The sequence below is a fragment of the Coenobita brevimanus genome, unplaced genomic scaffold (assembly GCF_032717465.1).
Source record: "Coenobita brevimanus isolate Jiangsu-jjx unplaced genomic scaffold, ASM3271746v2 jjx.HiC_scaffold_151, whole genome shotgun sequence".
Taxonomy (NCBI): Eukaryota; Metazoa; Arthropoda; class Malacostraca; order Decapoda; family Coenobitidae; genus Coenobita; species Coenobita brevimanus.
In genome coordinates, this window is record NW_027642352.1 from 24,053 (window position 1) to 45,350 (window position 21,298).

General features: G+C 40.4%; 1 pseudogene; it reads left to right on the forward strand.

Moving 5' to 3' along the window:
• Window positions 1–471: 471 nt before the first annotated feature.
• LOC145389607 (small ribosomal subunit protein uS10m-like) lies at window positions 472–18,426 on the forward strand (annotated as a pseudogene).
• The last annotated feature ends 2,872 nt before the right edge of the window (window positions 18,427–21,298 follow it).

Sequence of the window (21,298 nt, forward strand, 5' to 3'; positions counted from 1 at the left end):
TACCACAGGCTTTATCCGGATATATTTTTTATACAGTGTAGCTTGGTGACATTTTGGTGACATCGTACTTTAGAATACCTTGGTGACGTTTCGGTGACATCGTACTTTTATAATATATAAAAGTACATCTAATCTGGAAACCTAGCAGCTTGGTGACATTTTTAACAATTAAAAATCTCATCCATTTAGGAAGCTAATGAATTGGAGGCACCCTGGAAGACACACACACACACACACACACAAATGCCTTTCTAAAGGCTTGCCAGTTACTACAGAATATTCAGGTGGTACATGTGGCTGTGATCAAAAGCGATCTAACTCAAGGGGTGTTTGGGGTGCCATGCCCATCAGAGCAATGGCGCATAAATCATTGCCATCAGAGCAATGGAGTGAACCAGAGCCATCAGAGCAATGGAGTGTGAACCATAGCCATCAGAGCAATGGTGTGTGAAGACTGGGTGGATGTGAAATATGTATCAGCGTCCCACGTATGACATTCAGATAAGTGCTGGTGCCCTGATTAACGAGCAACACATCGGCCCAGACTATACTCAATTCAACAAGTCCGACACCATCAGGAATGACATCAGTGCCTTAGGTGTTGATGACCCCACAGATATGGTGCCAGGCAGGGTGAAAATGGCATATAGTCCGATTGTTTGTTGTACCCAGGGGTTATGGCCTCAAAAGCGTCCTCTCAGGTACATCCAACACCCACACGGCACATAATAAACATTTGTGATAAAAATTACTAAAATCAAAATTGAAAATACATTATTCAATGGAAAATAATATAAAAAAAACAACCACGTGATTGTCACACGCAAGGGCCGAGTGCATGTGATTGCCGGAACGTCCTCCCTTTGTGACATCTCGCCGTTCACCTTACGTGCCAGTTGTGGGTTCGCGCAGTACAACCTAGGGCCAGGGCATCACATTTAAGACCCCTTCTTAGCGACCCCCTCGTAAGAAGACCATCCCCACACAACTAGCAAGCATGGCGAGACGACATCAATTTGACAGAAACTGGGAGGCTATGTATGTGTGGTCTATTCTAAGTACCCAACCATCCAGGCCTCACACGAAGAGAGACAGTGAGAGAGAGGTAAAGGGGAGGGAGGGGGGGACATGACTCAGCCAGGGAAAACACCTGATATTCAGTCAGCTAAACGGTACGGTAAACCATACCATGTCTGGGCTTGGCAAATTTTTACGGCCGGACACCCACTCCTGACACCAACCCTCCCCAATTCATCCGGGCTTGGGACCGGCATTGAGTTGAGCCGGCATCCTCCTGGGATCAAACGCAACTCAATGGCTGGGTTAAAAGGTTACATACTCCTTCTAATTTAACTTGGCCTAAAACTGCCATCTACCCATGATTCCCTGCAAGGTTAACAAGCACCTGTCATCTGGTGTACGGATTATTTTTTTTATATTTTTCCTCCCTCTGTTCTGTTATTTTATAATCATCATCATTGGGACCTCCTTGCCCACCCAGGGCAGGGTGAGGAGTAGAAATGTCCAGACAGCCCAAATTTGTCCAATCCAATGGGCCACGCTTCCATTCACTCATCATTCAAGCCCACGGAATCCTGGCTGTATCGGATAATTATGCAAAAACATTCAACATGTTCTGTGGCTTCACATAGCCTAAACATATCCAATAGTCAATCTGGACACTGTCACATTAAAAAAAGGGTTGCCAATTCCCTGATCATGCACTTCTCACAATATTCACCTTCTGCTTGGCCTACCTCGCCTCCTCCCTCCTTCAAATTCATCCAGCCAGCTCGATCTCTTGTCAGGTCCCTAGCCTCACCAACTTCCATACCTCTCTTCCTCACACACTTATCCACCATATCCCTCCACCTTCTCCTTGGCCTACCTCTCCTCCTCCGTCCTTTAAATTCACTCAGGTTAACCTTTTTCACCACTCTATTGTTATCCATTCTCTCCACATGACCATACCATCTCAGTACACTCTCTTCGATTCTGGTGTCCACAAACTTCCTCACTCTGCGACTTTCATGAATCACATTATTTCGTATCCTATCCACTCTCTGTACTCCATATACATATACAAGACAACAGCAATAATAATGCAAATATATCAATGGAAATTACAACAGGAAAAAATCTACATGAGTAATCAGAAAAATCGCACATCACAAAACAACAACAATAATAATAATAAATAATAATAATAACAATAATAATGTACAGCAAATGCATAATAACAGGGAGAGAAAACGAATAACTCTATCTATCTATCTATCTATTGCCAGACGCCTCAATCCCGTTTGGGGTGGCCACAAACAAATCGCCTCCAAGTCGCCCTGTCCCCCGCCATTTCACTGCCCTGCTCCCAACTCACACCCCCCTCTCTCATATACCTCTCCACCCCATCCCTCCATCTCATCCTCGGTCTCCCCCTCCCTCTTCCACCCTCCACCTCACTCACATACACTCTCTTCGTCAGTCTTTCACCCTCCATCCTCTCCACATGGCCAAACCACCTCAGTGTGTTCCTCACAACGCTTCCTATCACATCCACATCGACTAACTCCCCTACATTTATTGCAAGCTAATTAAATAAGCATTTTATAACCTGAGGCTGCTTCCCTCTTTCTCTTTTCTCTCTCTCTCTCCTTTCTTTTCTGTCTGATTGTAAGTTTACTGTTTCAACGTAAAAACATGACCCCTTTCAGCTCAGTGACTATTTCACTAGTAACCAAGGAGATTCTAGAGTACAACTGCAGTTGATTGATTTGATTAGTAACCAAGGAGATTCTGAAGCCTGATTGCATGAAATAGAAGATTCATTTGATTAGTAACCAAGAAGACTACTGTACAATCACATGAATGAGGTTTGATTTGACTAGTAACCAAGGAGTATGATCACTGGGGAGGTTTGACTTGACTAGTAACCAAGAAGTATGATCGCTGGGAAGGTCTGACTAGTAACCAAGGAGATTCTAGAGTATGATGGCTGGGGAGGTTTGATTTGACTAGTAACCAAGGAGAATCTAGAGTATGATGGCTGGGGAGGTTTGATTTGACTAGTAACCAAGGAGATTCTAAAGCTTGATTGCAGGAAAGAGGTTTAATTTCACTAGTAACCAAGGAGATTATACAGAATGATTGCTGGAAATAGGTTTGATTCGACTAGTAACCAAGGAGGCTCTTAATGAACTTAGCCTATAATATTTTTTTAACAATCCAGAAATTAATTTGGTTTGAATAAAAAAAAAGACAGGTTATAAAATACTTAGCCACATATTAATAATAATAATAATAATAATAATAATAATAACAATAATGACAAGCTGCTCCTCCACTTATGAAATTATAATTATCATCATCAATGTCATTATCTATCTATCAAGTCATTGTTCATTTATCTATCTATATTAGTTTTTATATCACTATAAATTATCTACCACCACCGATCTATCATCACCACTACCTATCACAACTGTCTAGCCATCATTATCACCATCTATCTATCATCACAACTGTCTATTCATCATTATCTATCACCATCTATTTATCATCATCACAACTGTCCATCCATCATTATCTATCACCATATATCTATCTATCATCATCACAACTGTCCATCCATCATTATCTATCACAATTGTATCTATCATCACCATCATCACAACTGTCTAGCCATCATTATCTATCACAATTGTATCTATCATCACCATCATCACAACTGTCCCTCATTGTCTATCACCATCTATCTATCTATCACCATCATCACAACTGTCTAGCCATCATTATCCATCACAATTGTATCTATCACCTATCTATCTATCAGAGGAACTCAATTTAGTGGTGAAGCAACTCTCAACATATCGATCAAACTATCTGTCAGTCTATCTATCTATAATATTTATCTATCTGCCTATCAGTCTACCTATCCACCAATCTATCACTATGTATCTATAACATTACCTATCCTATCCACCAATTTATCAGTCTATCTATTACACTTATCTATCAGTCTGTCTATCTATAACACTTATCTATCTATCAGTCTGTCTATCTATCTATCTATCAGTCTGTCTATCTATAACACTTATCTATCCTAGCCACCAATCTATCAGTCTATCTATTACACTTATCTATCCTAGCCACCAATCTATCAGTCTGTCTATCTATAACACTTATCTATCCTATCCACCAATCTATCAGTCTGTCTATCTATCTATCTATCTATCAGTCTGTCTATCTATTACACTTATCTATCCTATCCACCAATCTATCAGTCTATCTATTACACTTATCTATCTGCCTATCAGTCTATCTATTACACTTATCTATCTGCCTATCAGTCTATCTATTACACTTATCTATCTGCCTATCAGTCTATCTATTACACTTATCTATCTGCCTATCAGTCTATCTAAAAGATGCAGCAACTTAACATATCTATTTCACAGGAGCTCATATGGTGGAGAAACTAACATCTATCTATCTATCAATATATCTATCATAAGTGGTGGTGCAACTGTCAACACACTTTAACTTGGTCAAAGAAAATGCTAGTCACAAAGAAGTGCCATGGAGGGATGTACTGCATAGTAATAACACTAGAATATGCTGCTAGTCACAAAGAAGTGCCATGGAGGGATGTATTGCATAGTAATAACACTAGAATATGATGCTAGTCACAAAGAAGTGCTATGGAGGAATGTATAGCATAGTATTAGCACTAGAATATGATGCTAGTCACAAAGAAGTGTTATGTGGGGTTGTACAGCATAGTATTAACACTGGAATATGATGCTAGTCACAAAGAAGTGCTAAGTGGGAATGTATTACCACAAAATTAAAATATATTGGCCAAGTTAAAGTGAAAGAAATATTGAATAACTCACGATTTTGATGCATTGTAGTTGTAGTGGTGGTGGTGGTAGTAGCCGTAGTAGTAGTAGTAGTAGCAGTAGTAACAGAAGCAGCAGTACTAGTAGTAGTAGTAGCAGCAGCAGCAGTAGTAGTAGTAGTAACAGCAGCAGCAGTAGTAGTAGTAACAGCAGCAGCAGTAGTAGTATAGTAGTAGTAGTGCTGACAATTTCCTTATCATCGTCACTACACAGGATGGCCTTGCAGGAGGGCTCCTTGCCTGTAGTTCATGGGTCTGCTCCTTTAGACAACTGGGGTAACCAACAACTGAAAAAATAATCTGATTTTAGCAAACGATATCAAGTTAAGGAACTCTCTCATGGTAGGTTTTATCTAACCATCTATCTACCTATCTATCCATCTGATCTACCTTATCTATCTATTCATGTATCTACCTAGTAAACAATCACTCTACCTATCTTCTAACAATCAATTCATCTATTGAACATAATAAACAAACAATAACTTTGTATGCAGGGGAGGTATCATTCATTCATATCGTTTCAGTAACATATTATTAATATATTATAATCTTCTGAGTAACATTATTAACACATTCCCATCATTGAGTAACACATTAACACATTCCAATCTTTTCAGTAACACATGAACCCATTCCAATCTTTTGAGCATCACCAATAACACATTACCATCTTTTTCGTATCACTAACAACGCATTACAATCCAGTTAAGCATGTGGGAGGCCCGGGGCCCGCTTGGAAGGGAGGCCCCCTTTCCAACTCCCCCAATGGCATACACCACAGACTGGTAACCTAAATCCTAATATATAAATAGGACACTTTTAGTTAGGAAATACTGAACGGGGACTATTCATCCAATGCTGTAATATGTAATGCATAAACACGAAATGAAATGAACACAAGTTGCTCTGATGGGAGGCCCCCTCTTGGGCCCCCCCCTTAATCCGGCGGTGCAGTGTTGTAGTTTCTTGGCTTGCAGGAAACCATTTGGCTTGTCACTCAATGTACAGCCACCTGTAACGAAAAGAAAAGCATTAAGTATTGACAGGAAAGATGGGAGAAATAGGAAGAGAGGAGGGCAGGCACAGAAAAAGAATGATAAAGGCTAAGGAAGAAGTAGGCAGCACTACATCAAGTGAGTGGATGATGGTCGCCACCACCTACCACTAACTCATCAACCTAAAATCCAAAAATGCCTTAGTATACTTATATCCTAGGTCTCTCCATTACCTTTTCTAACATTAATAAGTATAATTAATGTAAGTAAATTATTCATGTGGTCAAAATGTGATCAGAATAGAAAAATTACCAAGGCAACCATCTTCTGTGTACCTCTCACAATAAATCATCACATAATACACCAAGATTATCTTCACATATATCCTACTAATCTCCATTCACTTCTCAAACATTAGTAAGCATAACAGTGTGCGCAAAATACCTCTAAGTTCCTTGTCTTGTACAGCCTCTCTCCTGTCTTCCTAGCATCCTCCTACTGTCTTTTTGTGTGTTCTTCTCTTCCATTCTTTTTTCCTTGTCTCGTACAGTCCTACATGTTTTCCTTATATCCTACGTCCTGTCCTGTTTTCCTGCCATCCTCCTTTCCTCCTGTTTTCTTGACCTTCTAGCCTCCTTCACCCTCCTCCTCCCCTAAAACCCCAGTTATTATCCTGCTGTCTTCCCTTTTTTCTACACTCCCTTCTCCTTCCAGTCCTTGTATACTTTCCATTCACTACATCCTTACCTCCGTGCCTTCCTACACTCCTCCTGCCAGTCTTCTTTGCTCCTGTTTTCCTACCCTTCCTCCTCCTCTTCTTGAGTCTCTCTCTCATTGGCTTCTCGGTTCCTCTGCCCTTATCCTTTTCGTCTCCCTGGTCTCCACCCTTCCTCCGTACTGTCTTCCTTTTCTTCATCCATCTTCTTTGTCTCTTGCTCCTTCCTTCTTCCTGTCTTAGCATCTTACTCTTTTCTTACCTTCCAGATCTCCTAGAAGAGAACGGGATAAAGAGTAACTTACTGGACGAAATTTGAAACGACTTAAAAACGATCAATAAATAACTATACTGTTTTTACACTAACTTGGCTGAGATATGTGTCCTTTGCAGCATATTTCACACAGCTTAATGATAGAAAAAGACAATTCTACGGCTCTACATCCATTCCATAGCACTTCTTCGTGACTGGCACCGTATTCTTGGGTTAATCTCTCGTTAAAACCCAGTATTCAAGGCGGAGATGTGACAATTTTAGGCCAAGTTATGGTAAAAAGGGTATAATCACTTAAATACCCTAACCATACTCACCTCTTTCTTACCTCCATTAACTGATTTCACAATAGCTGAATACACAAGCTGTACCAGGAATTAGGTAAAAGGTGGAATTAGAGATGGGGACTTAACAACTTTCTTAGACTTCACCTCACAATAGCACCAATTATATCCTCAATCAATCCTAATTTCCACTTACTTATAATTACCAGTACACAGGAACGTGTTCATAAAATAGCTGCAACTAGAAAAAACTTAAAATTTATCCATTCCTGTCAATAATCTATCACAAAACACCAATTTCTTTACCATACCCTCATCCTCCTTATCCCTATTATATAACTTATTTAACATGAATAACAGAAAAAGGTGAATAAAGAGGCTGTAACAAGGTAGAAAAATGGATCAGGATATCAAGATAACTTTCATCACCTCACAGTAACACAATTTCATCTTAAAACATAAAAATTCCCTTAACATTTATATCCTAGTTATCTCCATTTGCTTATCTAACACTAGCAGGCATATTATTGTACATAAATTACCCGCAAGAAGTCAATATATACAGACTTATAGGTGGATAATTATCTACACTTTCTTACATTTATTCTCGTAAAAACACGAAGATTTCCTTAACTGAAATCTAAGAGTGTTTCCCAAACTTTAACATCTGCCGGAACGCTTCTCAATCGCTGTTGCTTCTTGGCGCGCGCGCGAAAACACAATCGCTGTCGCTTCTTGGCGCGCGCGGGAAAACACACAATTTGTCGCTTCTTGGCGCGCGCGGGAAAACACACACACACACACACACACAATGATGTGAATCAACTGAAAATCATTGCATAGCTTCGTCATTCTTACAGTCTTCAGTGTGATGTATGGGCTTGCTTTTGGTGACAGACTATCTGAAAGGATGCTTCTTAGTTGCAGGCGCTTTATCAGGTTCTACATCCAACTTGTGTATTTGTTTTTAGTGGCAATATAGCGTGAGAAACCAGCTTCACACCTATACGGTGTTGCAAATGGCATCAGATGTTTCATTGCTCGTTTTGTAATATCAGGATACTCGTGCAAGAGCTTTGCCCAAAAGATAAGCAGCGAGTCTTTATCAAATGTTGTTCTGAGCGTTTGATCTATTAAAATTTCAATCAGCTGCTAATTTTCCTTCACAGACAGGGTTTGTCCTATTACAGAACCAGAATCCATAAATGGACAGAGGGTCTGCCTGCCTGAGAAATTATTCCCTCAAAGTATTACTTAATTGCCTTAAATGGTGAACAATGCATTCTCCTGAACTTCCATCCAACTGCAAGGAATGTTTAGTCAGGAACAGATGAAGAGTTGGAAAACATTCACTTTGTTTTGCCTTTGCACAATCAACCTAAAAGTTTACTTTGAGAAGATTCAATTTTGTCCTGAACCTTCAGTATGTCACATCTGAGCCTTGCAATGACAAGTGCAGTTCATTTAGTTTTAAAAACATCTGTACAGTAAGATAGCCGTTTCACTGACCAGACTTCGTCACTATTTAACAGAGAAAAGCTGTTTCCTGTAAGAAATTTTCTAATCTCATCTTTCGTATCACACACACGTGAAAGAATTTTGCCGCGGGATAACCAGCGCACCTCCGTGTGCAGTAACTAAGCACTATGACTGGGCCCCATCTCCTAGCAGTGCCGTACGCAGCTGCGAATTTCGTGGTCTAGCTCTGATGAAATTTACCACCTTGAATACCTCATCCAGCATAACTTTAGTTCGCATGGCATCCTCATTACTGCAAGTGCACGTCTATTAAGGCAAGTGTCTGCCTGATGGAGCAACGTTTCTAATAAGAGCCAAAACACCTTTTACTGGGCCTGTCATTGCTTTTGCACCATCAGTGCAAACGGCTGTTATCTAATTATACTAAGTAGATAAACGTAAGTCAATTACCTGTATCCTGTATATGGGAAGGAAGGGAACTGGTGCGGTGCAGCATCCTTGCCGGGACGAAATACAGGTTTCTCCCTTCAGATGGGGACGTAACCTGAAAAGGAAGTCAACAATTTTACACCATAAAACAATAAAACTTCCTGACCATTCTAACCTCTAAACAATATTAACTTGTCTAAATTTAACAAGTGCAATAATGTAGCTAACTTGGTTGAAAATGGTTGAAATCAAAGCCAAGTACGTGGGACGCCGGCCTCTTTGGCATCTGTTCACGTGAGACGCCGGCCTCTTAGGCGTCTGTTCATCCATCACCATTTACCATCTCAAAACACCAATAACCCTTATGATACCTCATTCAAAGTTATCTCTATTACCTTTACTAAAACTAGTAACAAGAATAAAGCGGGCAAAACATGTGTAAGTAGTCAAAAACTTGAATTAGGACGGATACTTAACGAAGCCAATTCTTCGGCGTCCCCAGCCCCCAATCTCATCAATTATCTGAAAAGCGTCACCATTAAACTATTTCCCTACCATACTCACCTCCAAGTGATCACCAATAGCCTACCTAAAATCAGTAAATAAAGTAATGCTTGCAAATTAACTGTGACTAATAAAAGAAGGTGAATTAAAGTCGGATGCTTACCACGCTGTCCTCTTCTCTCAAAATGGCGTCGGGATCTGCTTGGCATTCATAAAATGTCCATTAGCAACTTACTATTAACCGAAAAAGACTTGTTTGGTCTAATTTTTTCCAGTTTAATATTTCCCTACCTTGGTTGCAGTGAAAGAAAAAATATAAAAAGATAAAACATTCTTATCCACGCGCACCTGCTGAATTTTGGCGCCAACCCGCCGATTTCAAAAGCTCAAAGTTTGCTTTACTCATTTCACTTTAAACAGCCCAAAACTGCCATCTGTATATCTAGACCGATGAGTCTCAGTTTTCTGGTGAAGACCCTCTGTCCACTTGCTGAATTTCACCAATTTTGTGTGGAGACCACAGCTGAGACGGGTACTCCAGTTTAGGGAGGACCAGGGACTTCCAAATTGGTAATAGATGATCATTCTTACATTTTTTCTTTTCTTTAATCTAACGTAATTCTCAGGATGATAATTCTTGCATTTTTCTTATCTAATGTAACAATCTACGCTAATCTACCATTAACAACCCACACTAATCTAACGTAACTGAACCTACACTAATCTGACATAACCCTTTCGCTGCGCTTTATGACTATAGTCCTATGAATTATTCCCTTTCACTTCGGAATACGAGTGTAGTCGACGGACATCAGGAAACGATTTGAACTGACCGCGGTTTATTGCAACGGCGTCCCGTTCGTGCGCCCTCAGACGGGTGGTGGTTAGTACTACTGGCGAGGATGAGGTTGCAATCATGTGCTCGTGGCTGCACTTGTAGTTTCTGTGTTGACTCAAGCTGCATGCAAGAAGATAATGAGTAATCGAGGAAGAAGAGACACGGGCCAAAGAGGAGGGAGGAAGGAAATGAAGAAAATATGGAACCCACACAAAGTAGGAGGTACAACAACGCGGATTCATAAACATTTGTGACGTCGTCATCCTGGTGCATTGTGGGTTAGCGCGCGAAGTGTGAGATCACCAGGCTCCTGTGTGTTTTGGTTTGGTACGTGGGTGAATATTTTCAGATTATGGAGACTTATACGTGGTGTGTGTGCTTGTCTCGTAACAAATAACAATGCCACACTTTTGCTGCTTTGTCGGCTGTGGAAATAAGTTCAATAAACATCCCAGTCTCTCCTTTTATGGTACTGAAGATCCCAAGTCAGGGAGAAGCACGAAAGAAATTAACTGCAGAAAGGAGAAAATTATGGTTAGCAAGGATTTGCTCGTGCCAAGACCTCAAAGCCTGACATCTGGAAGGTCTGCAGGAAGCACTTTATAACAGGTAATTAAATCTCTATACATAGTATGATCCATTAGTGAAGAAAGTAACACGGACGTCAAAGTTTTCCTTGTCTGCTTTGCCACAGGCCCTGATAATACAGTCCAGTATTATTATCTCTGTGCAAGATAGTGTCATTTATGTAAGGTTATTATTTCATGAACTTGGACAAGATATTACTGCAAGTATAATTATGTAATTATGTTCACTGTAGCACAAACGTATACCTTCATGTAAAGAAAAAATACAAATGCTTTACCCAGAGTGTAAATGGTAGGGCGTTAAGGGGAGGAAGCTTCTGGGGTTGGTGATAATTGAGGGAAAAAAATAAAGTATAGAGCAGGGTAACGTGTTAATAAGTAGTAGTGTGAGTGTGAAGGTGGGGAAGTAAGAAAAGGTGGTGTAAAGTTAATTTTTGGGAGTAGTGAGGGAGGACAAGTGCCATCAGACTGCTGTTTCAGGTTTGTCAAAAGACTAAAGTTGTAATGGAGTGAAGAGGAGGCATCTGTGAATTAATGTGGGTGGATGGGGGTGAGGTTGGTGTGGTATAATGTGTAACCAATACCAAGGTGGGAGTTTGGGAGAAAAAACTTGTGGGGGAAGTGAGAATTGAAATGGAGTGTGGGGGTGGTACGTTAGAAATGCACTTTTGGCTGACTGTGAGCTGATGACATGGGTGCATGTAGTGAGAGGGAATTGTGTTAAAAAGTGATAAATAGGGATAAAAAGAGGATATGAATAGGTGGATGTAAGAAGACAGGTGAGAAAGTGAGGTGGTTGGATGAGTGCCATGTGAGAACTCCAGGTTTGGGTCTATCAAGAAAAGTAAAGTTGTGATGGGGTGAAGCGAAGGCATCTGTAGATTGAAGTAGGTGGATTGGGGTGGAATGGTGGAAGGTACAGTACACTCAATAAAGTGGAAGGTGTGGAGAGAAAGCTTGTGGGAATAATGGGTGCCTATAGTGAGAGAGGAATGTGTTAAAAAATGATGAATGGGGGTAAAAGGAGGAACTGAATGGGTGAATGCAGTAGAATAAGTGAAATAGTGGGATTGCTGGGTGGGAGCTGTGTGTGGATAATCGGGTTCGTGTTTCCTATTAAACTGGAGTGTTGGTGGGGGAAAGTACAGACACCTGTAAGTTAAAGGAGGTGGGTATTGGGGTAGAGTGGACATGTGAAAAGTGATAACAGGGATGAAAAAGAGGAAATAAGTGGGTGGTAGGTGTTAAATGTGAAAAAAAGTGAGATGGCAGGTGGATGCTGTTTAAGGTAATTTGGTTTGGATTTGCAAGAACTAAAATTGTATTTGGAGGAAGTGGAAGCATCTATGAATTAATGTGGGTGGATAGGAGGGTAGTGGGGTAAAAGGTTTAGTCAATAAGGTGGAAGTTTAGGGGAGAGAGCTTGTGGAAGTAGTGGAAATTGAGCTGGGAGGTAGGGTGGTGAGTTGGAAATGCATTTTTTGGCTGGCTGTGAGCTGGAGAAATGGGTGCATGTAGAGGTAGGGAAATGTGCTAAAAGGTGATGAATGGGAATAAAAGGGAGAAATGAATGGGTGGATAAGGTAATTGGAAAAGTGAGGTGGCTGGCTTGGTGTTAGGTGTGGTGATTTTGGGTTCGGGTTTTTCAAGATCTGGATTTATGGTGGGTGGAAGGTGCTGTAGGATTAATGAATAGGAATGTAGTGCAGAAAAAAGTGTACCAGGAAAGGAAAAGAATGGTAGATGAAGAGAAGGTTATGTTGGGGTTATGATTGTGTGTGTGTTGTGGGAATGGTGAGCTTGAAAAAGCATTTATTATAATATATACCTGTGGCAGGGTGTTGGCTGCTTGTAGTGGTGGGAGAATAGGTAGAATGGGTAGTAATAAAGGTAAAAATGATTAGAAAAGGTGGAAGAGTGCAGTAGGATGAGTATTTGGCTGAAATGGGGTAGAATGGGTACTGTCGATTCATGGGTTCGGGTTATTGGCAGGAAACTAAAGTTGTTGTGGTGGGGGACAGAAGCATTTGTAAATATTGTTGAATGAATGGAGGGGTGGGACAGGTGGTGGTGCACCCAAAAAGGTGATAGTTGAGGGGAAGGATGTGTAACTGTTATGGAGAATTGGATTTTGTGTTCAGAAATGCCAACTACTGTAAGATAAGAATCATGAATATAAAAACAAATACTGAACTACTATCTAATAACTATAGAAACCACATAATACAGTAGAAGTCCTATTTTTCGGCATCTATGGGACCAGGCTAGTGCCGAAAAATCAAAATTGCCGAATTATCAAAAACCCTACCCACTCAATACCTTATATGTTTCGATGAACACTATCATCACTACTCATATCATTACAAATGTGCTTGGAGAGAGTACTGTATACTGTTTGATACTGTACAATACTGTAATGAATACAGTACTATACATGAATATGAAAAATAAAGAAATTAGTGAACATACTGTATATAAATGTAATGGTACTGTAGGCCTACAAGTTCACATGCACTTACCTAAACTTATAGTAGGTTCCTTAATTACATATGTACAATAGAAGGGGTTGATTGGACTCTGCTACTGCTGGAAGAAGTCCCCAGCAGTAGAGGGTCCTCATGGAGAATTTCAAGACTGACGAAAAAAATCGGAAAATCTGCCGAACGATCAGAGATGTTCGTAAATGGGACTATTTCTCAAAACTGCCGAAATGTACTGGTGTGTGACAAGAAAAAGATGTTGATCAGTAGTTAGGGTACCAGCTTTTCCTCTTAACACCTTTGGTCAGGTGACATTTTTATTGTATTCTTGCTAAAACTAGACAAATTTATTAATGCAGCATATTTTAACCTTTGGCAAAGGGCTGAAGGTATACGTTGTTTCCCTTCCACTGTGAAAAAGTGTTCCCTTGGCTAAATAACATCATCTAGGGCTAGCAGAAACATAAAGTACATCACTGGAGTGAAAGTGTTAATAGGTAATGATATTATTGCAGGTTGTGGATGATGGTGAGCCTGACCGTCTGTATAGCGTAATTGATGTGGAGTGCCGAGGACATGACCCAGCGGTGCTACCATCATACCTCACCTTCCTCTCCACCGCTGCATCTCACCTCGGAAGTACAGTTCAGGACATGTTAGTTCAACCTACTTTTTGTCTTATTAACCATATGTGACACATCAGGCTTTAAATATGAGATGTAGTTGGGGTTTATTGCATACAGAATACCATTCAAGTGTGAGTGATATAATGACTCTTGCTTTAATTATCTAAATTAATTAGCCCATCCCAGGCCCCTGTGCTCCTGATGGGGGAGGAGAAGATTGCATAACAGAGACATAGGTGGGTGGAGGGTTGGTCTTACTACTTTTCCACCCCTCTCTTGGCATCTCCTCATTCCAAGTGTTCAATAGCATCTCCAATTTCATATCATTTATAATTCATTGCAGCTTCTCCATCCATCCATTATGTTAAGGATCATACCTTACCCTAGCCATGTGGGAAAAAAGGTCAGTCATCATCATCATCCGGACCTCCTTTCCCACCCTAGGGCAGAGTGCACAGTAACAACGTCCAGACAGGCCAAATTTGCCCGATCCAATGGGCCACGCTTCGATTCGCTCACCATTCAAGCCCCCGATATCCTGGCTCTATCTGATATGTCAAAAACATTATGTAAATGAACTACGTCATATGTGCTTAAGTTGCAAAAATATCAGTGCAGTTTTTTTTTAAGCAATCCTTTGGTGAACATAAAAAGTTGATAAATACCAACTTCCATGAATAACATCCAAAGAAACACTGGAGAATGAGGAAGCAAAACTCAGAGCCCCTAAACACACACACATTCTCTCTCTCTCTTTCTCTCTCTTTATGTGCCCATTGTCTTGACACTGTGACCCTCTTTTACTTAGGCTCATTCCTTCCTGTTAATCATAAGTCCACTTCATTGTCTTCCACCCCAAGCCTCATTTATACGTAACCTTTCCATATGGCTTCGTCCTTTTATAGTTTGTTCTTGTTACCTTCAGATGGTTTTATTCAACATGGTAAACATATCTCTACCAACCCCCATCCTAAATCTTGCCCTAGCTGAATGTAAATGTCTTTAGGCAGAAGAAATACTGTAATACAAAAAATATGTAATCGTAGAGACTTGGTGACTAATTTTTACACACCTTCATTGTCTTTGTAACATTTTCTGGATAGTGGATAAAGGTTGTTAGCTAAAGATAGGCAGTAGATTAGTCTCATACCTACCTTATTCAGTAGCATTGTAATTGTGGCAGTATCACCATCATTTTAGAGCAGTTTTTTTGCATTCACATAGGGTGGGAAAATGTTTAAGAAGGCTGTTGCATCTGTTTTGTGCCAAGGAGAAAGAAATCTTGAGGTAGAATTATAGGCATAAATATTGATACATTTCAATACTATAAATCAGTAGGATAAATAATGAGGTTAGTGAACAGTGAGTTTTAAAACCCAGTGGTGCAATCTGTGGTGCCCAGCAAAGTTTCAGAATGTTATGGTGGGGTCACCTAACCGTTTGACGAAAGAGTGAAGTGGTAATTTCATCTGCAGTTGTACATTCTCCCCTTACATGGTATAAGAGGAATGAGGTTGTTCAAAACACAGGTGTTGGGTGGTAAGCGTGTCGTATCTCTACATGGGAACAAAGGGGGAGGGGGCACAGTACTTCCAAACTCCTACTCTCACCTCTTTTGGTAGCTTCTTGTGAAACATGTGGAATTCATTGGTGGCATTTAGTCTCCTTTATCCCTAGGTTAAAAAAAAAGTTTCAGTAATTACAGACTTGAAAACTCAGCTTCTCCCCACCAAGGCTGTAAGCCATAAGACAAAAGTTGAATCCTCTGTGTTGTTGTTGTTGTTGTGAACTTGTGACCCCAGGTTTATCTGAATGTGATCTGGGTGGACTGTAGATTGAAACTGGATTTCTCTTACAGTTCACCATCCTCTTTTAGGGGGATTGGGATGGAGTTGAGAATGTTTGAATAACCAGGCAGTTTTTGCTATGTCAGTTCCACCATGTGAAGGTATCCAGCTGCAGGATCAAGCCTCCCTGTTTAACTGAAATATAGTTTAAGAAATATCTGTATGCCTTTCCACAAGTAACTCTATAGCCCAATAGAGAAAAATATAAATCAGTCTAAAAGCTTATATCTTTCACAGAGCCTGGCCCACAAAGCACATAAAACGGTGGACATTACTGAAGTCGGTGCACATCCACAAGAAACACCGAGTGCAGTATGAAGCCAGAACCCATTTCCTCACTTTATCACTCCCGCGCCTCACACAGTCTACTGCTACACCTACCTTGAGTATATCCAGCGTAATCTTCCAGAGGGTGTCGCTATGAAAGTTACCAGGGTGAGAACCATTTAAACGTATTGTTGAAATTTGAATGTTTGATGAATGAAAGCCAGGGTGGTTGTGAACATTGTGCATCTGAGCTGAAGGTCAGGAATCATTATGCAATAAGTCCCATTCCCCCCCCCCCTATGAAGTCCAAGTAAATTACATCTGGTGGTGCAATTAGTAGAGTGCCCTGGTCAGAGCATATTGTGGCATATGCTGTCCCAGCAAACAAAAACAGGGCGGCCCTCCGCAGGCCTTACGTATGTCAAACCAGCGGCCCTCCGTAGGCTGTTGACGTAGGCCCGCTGCCAGTCTTGCTCATCGGTTCTCCGGAGGGCCGCTTACGGAGGGCCAACGTGGTAATTACTGCCATAACCCGCTTAAAAAGTGAATGGTTCAAAAACACTAAAAAGGTTGAATTAAAACAAAATGTGCAAGAAATATCAAGATATATATTTATTCATAGCATTCTCAATACATGTAAACTCAACAACAATGTTTTTGATAACTTGGAAGTAAAACACAACTTAGTTGTACATAATAATGGTGAACCCATCACTTGTATATATTAAGGTATAACTGTAAATATATGCCGTGTTCCTAACTTTAAAAAAAATATGAGTATTTATAAAAAAAAAAAATGCATACACGGAATTTGAAAATATAATACAGTATGTATTCCTATTGATAATATTTCCATCAGAGTAACAAACCATACTGTGACAATACATAATGTGGCACAAAGAATCATGTTTGACTGGGGTGCACATTAATGATGCCAGAATAACACAGAAGTAAATAAAATAAAATACAATTCTGAGATAACACAAAACCTACTTAACCTACTGTATTATAAGTACCTCAGATGTCGAGAAGTTTGTTGATCTATTTATAGTATATAGGGCTCACTGTTGCCTTTACAAGGGAGGTGGCCCTTTCATGCCAGACACTTGACACAGCTTTGTAACTTAGACATAAAATACAGAAGTTTTAAGTCCATTATTTCAGTGTACAGAAGACTAGAAATTCCCTATCTATCTATCAAGAAATTTGAGTATTATTCTTAAACATCACATCACCACAGAATCAGCTTAAACATACAATTGCAAAAAAAAAAAAAATCACAGGAAATTTTGTTCCCAAACTCTTAGCAACTGTGTGGCTCCTGAAGTTAAAGTACTGACTAGGGCAAGGTACGTCATCTATTAATCTATATATGTAACTCAACATGATGCAGGTAATGCTTCTAATATAATGTCTGACATCAAAACAGAAACTATTTAGCAGTAATTACAAGGAGACCTGGTCTTTCAGAGCTGAGAGGTGACTTTTGTACACATCCAAACATCAGTTAAAACCTGCAGAGTTCCATTTGTCAGATTTTTAGTGTTAGAAGCAAAATTAGCACAAGAAAATAATGGCAGGGCTTTCTGTTGTTCTACACTAACTGTACCTGTATGACTATGTAATTAAAGAGACACATTCATGTCATGTTCACACCACATCTTTTTAGTGCTTTCAATATGGCACTACTAGTCACAGGCAGATCAGAGCACCATAAGGTAGTGGTCCCACCATTTTATCTACTCATACTTTCAATATACTAGTATTAAGCACTTTATAGCACCATAGTGTAGAGGGTAATATGACAGTCTACTATAGTCTATTCACTTCAACTGGGTTCCTGATTCCTACCAAAGGCAGTAAGAACGTCACTGATTGGCTGTTGCACTTGTGCTGGGATGTGTTGGTGGTGGTCGAGAATGTTGCTGATTGGCTGATGGACTCAGCTGTGATGTGGTGGTGGTGGTGTATGGGGCTAACTTGCCTCGCTGCCACACACAAAAATGTTCATATTTCTTTACTTAACTCACCTCTGACACAAGATAGACACATTGTTTGCATCACTGAATCAGTAAACACAGCAAAAGAAACCCAACAGACTAAAAAACAAAGCAATGATGACAAGTTGAAGTCAGAGAACAATAGGTATATAATGCTTTATACCACTTTTTAATTATTAATGGTTTTTGCAGAAATTCTGAGACTAAATTCGGAACAAAACACATGTTCTTGTACCAAAACTCTCCTGAAGATGATGGTACTCGCAGATTTTAGGTAAAGTACAATATAAGAAGAGAAAATGAAGGTTTTGCGGTCGTTATGCACGTTAATCTGGGTGAGAGGAAGGGCAGGAGAGGCAGGTGCCCGGTTGGTCGGTGTGGTCTCTCTCCCTCCCTCTTACATACAGTGACATGCATCATGACCACAATTCCAAATTTAGTTAAGAAATTTCTGCAAAAACCTTCGATAATTAAAAAGTGGAATAAAGCACTATATACTGTTCTCTGAATTTAACTCTTCGTCATTACTTTGTTGTGGAAGCAATGAAGAAAGTTAAATCTGGGAAAGCCCCAGGAATTGATAGTGTGTGTGGTGAAATGCTGAAGCATGGGGGAGAGATAGTAGTAGAATGGATGTGGAAGATGTGCAGATTGGCCTGGGAGGAAGGTAGAGTCCCGGATGATTGGAAGTCAGGTATAATTATTCCCTTGTACAAAGGGAAAGGGGAAAAAGAAGTGTGTGGTAATCATAGGGGCATTTGTCTTCTTAGTATAATAGGAAAAGTGTATGGTAGGTTACTTATAGACAGAGTTTGAGAAAGAACAGAGAAATTAGTTGGAGAAGAACAGGGAGGCTTTAGGAAGGGAAGAGGTTGTGTAGATCAGATATTCATTCTTAGATCTTTAGTGGAAAAGTTTCTAGAGAAGGGAAAGAAGTTGTATGCGGCTTTCATGGATTTGGAGAAAGCATATGACAGGGTGGATAGACAAGGATTGTGGAAAGTGTTAAGAATATATGGAGTAGATGGGAAGTTGTTGAATGCTGTGAAGAGTATGTACGATGGTGCGAAGGCTGCAGTGCGTGTGGATGGTGAACTAAGTGAATTTTTCTCTGTGAAAGTTGGTTTGAAACAGGGATGTGTCATGTCTCCATGGTTGTTCAATCTGTACATGGATGGGGTAATAAAAGAGGTACAAGGTAGGGTAGTGGATGTTGGAGTGTCCCTGGTGAGAGAGGATAGTGTTTGGAAACTCCCTGTACTGTTGTTTGCAGATGATACTGTGTTGTTGAGTGAAGACGAAGGGGAGCTGCAAGGCTTGGGGGATGAGTTTGAGAGAGTGTGTAATAAACGGAACCTAAAGGTGAATGTAGGGAAGAGTAAAGTGATGGTCTTTGAGAGAGGTGAAGTCAGTGAATGTACAGCGAGGTTGGATGGTGAGGAATTGGAAAATGTGAGTACGTTTAAATATTTGGGTAGTGTGATGAGTAAGGATGGAGGTTTGGAGGGTGAAGTGCTTGAAAGGGTACAGCAGGGAAGAAAGGTTGCTGGTTCCTTAAAAGCAGTGATAAGAAACAGGGAAGTGAGCATGGAAGTAAAAAAGTTACTACATGACAGTATTGTGATACCAACTCTAACGTACGGAAGTGAAGCTTGGACATTGTTGGAAGGACACAAGTCAAGAGTGAGAGCAGTGGAAATGTGTTATTTAAGAGGAGCCTGTGGAGTCACGTGGAGAGACAAGCTGACGAATGAGGATATAAAGGAGCGTTGTGGTGTGGATGTGGATGTGATAGGAAGCGTTGTGAGGAACACACTAAGGTGGTTTGGCCATGTGGAGAGGATGGAGGGTGAAAGATTGACGAAGAGAGTGTATGTGAGTGAGGTGGAGGGTGGAAGAGGGAGGGGGAGACCGAGGATGAGATGGAGGGATGGGGTGGAGAGGTATATGAGAGAGGGGGGTGTGAGTTGGGAGCAGGGCAGTGAAATGGCGGGGGACAGGGCGACTTGGAGACGATTTGTTTGTGGCCACCCCAAACGGGATTGAGGCGTCTGGCAATAGATAGGTAGATAGAGTTTTGAATGCAGTATTATTGTTGAAAAATCATTGTTTGATTCAATGATGCAGAAAAGAAGTGTCTATTGTGTGTAAGAAGTAAGTTAAGTAAAGAAATATGAACATTTTTCTCTGCAGCAGCGAGACAAGATAGCCTCATCCACCACCAGCCATCCCAGCAAAAGTGTATGAGCCAATCAACTACATTCTTACTGGCTTGGGTAGGAATCAGGAAGGGAATAGACTAAAGCCTACTTGTACTAATGACTGAGGTATTTCAAGTATTCACACAGGTGTGTAGGTGAGGTAGTAGAAATTGCAAACATTTCCAAAGTTCAGTTATTAACAGGATACCTGTGTTATGTGCTGCACACATCACACTCACAGCTGTGACCTGGCAAAGCTTCAGTATTATTTCTGTGTTCATACTGTTTTTAGTGGTCTGCACTTCGATCCCTCCTTCGTCGCCCTCCATCTCGGTCTCTGGCTGTGCGGAACCATTCTTTCATAATGATTTCAACAGAGGCTGCTGTTGTATGCCTATAGTCTGGATGCTTGCGCACACTTTCTGTCAAAAAGATTATTTGCATTAGTTCTTATTTACTCCCTCATTAAATATCGTCACAGTTTCTGAAACCATGAGAATTTGGTTCCCTGAACTACACTTTACTTTTGCACTACCATCTTAACAAGGCTTATATAGTAATAACAGTATATACTAGTAAATATTACTGATATGTCACAAGAAAGAAACAAAGAAACAGCACTCAAATATTTTCCTTGAGTATTGAGGCGACTACAAGTGAAGCAATAGTGACAAGTATGGGTATGAAAGCAGGCAGAAAGCGAGTGTATAAACAGAAAGAAATTGATAAAGAGGAGGTGGAGAAAGCAATAGTCAAGCCAAAGTAACATATATCTGCGGGTATAGATGGAAATAACTGGTGAAATGTTAAAAAGTGGTGGAGAGCAGTGGTAGAATGGCTGTCCTTGATATGTGATCTCACATGGAGACAGG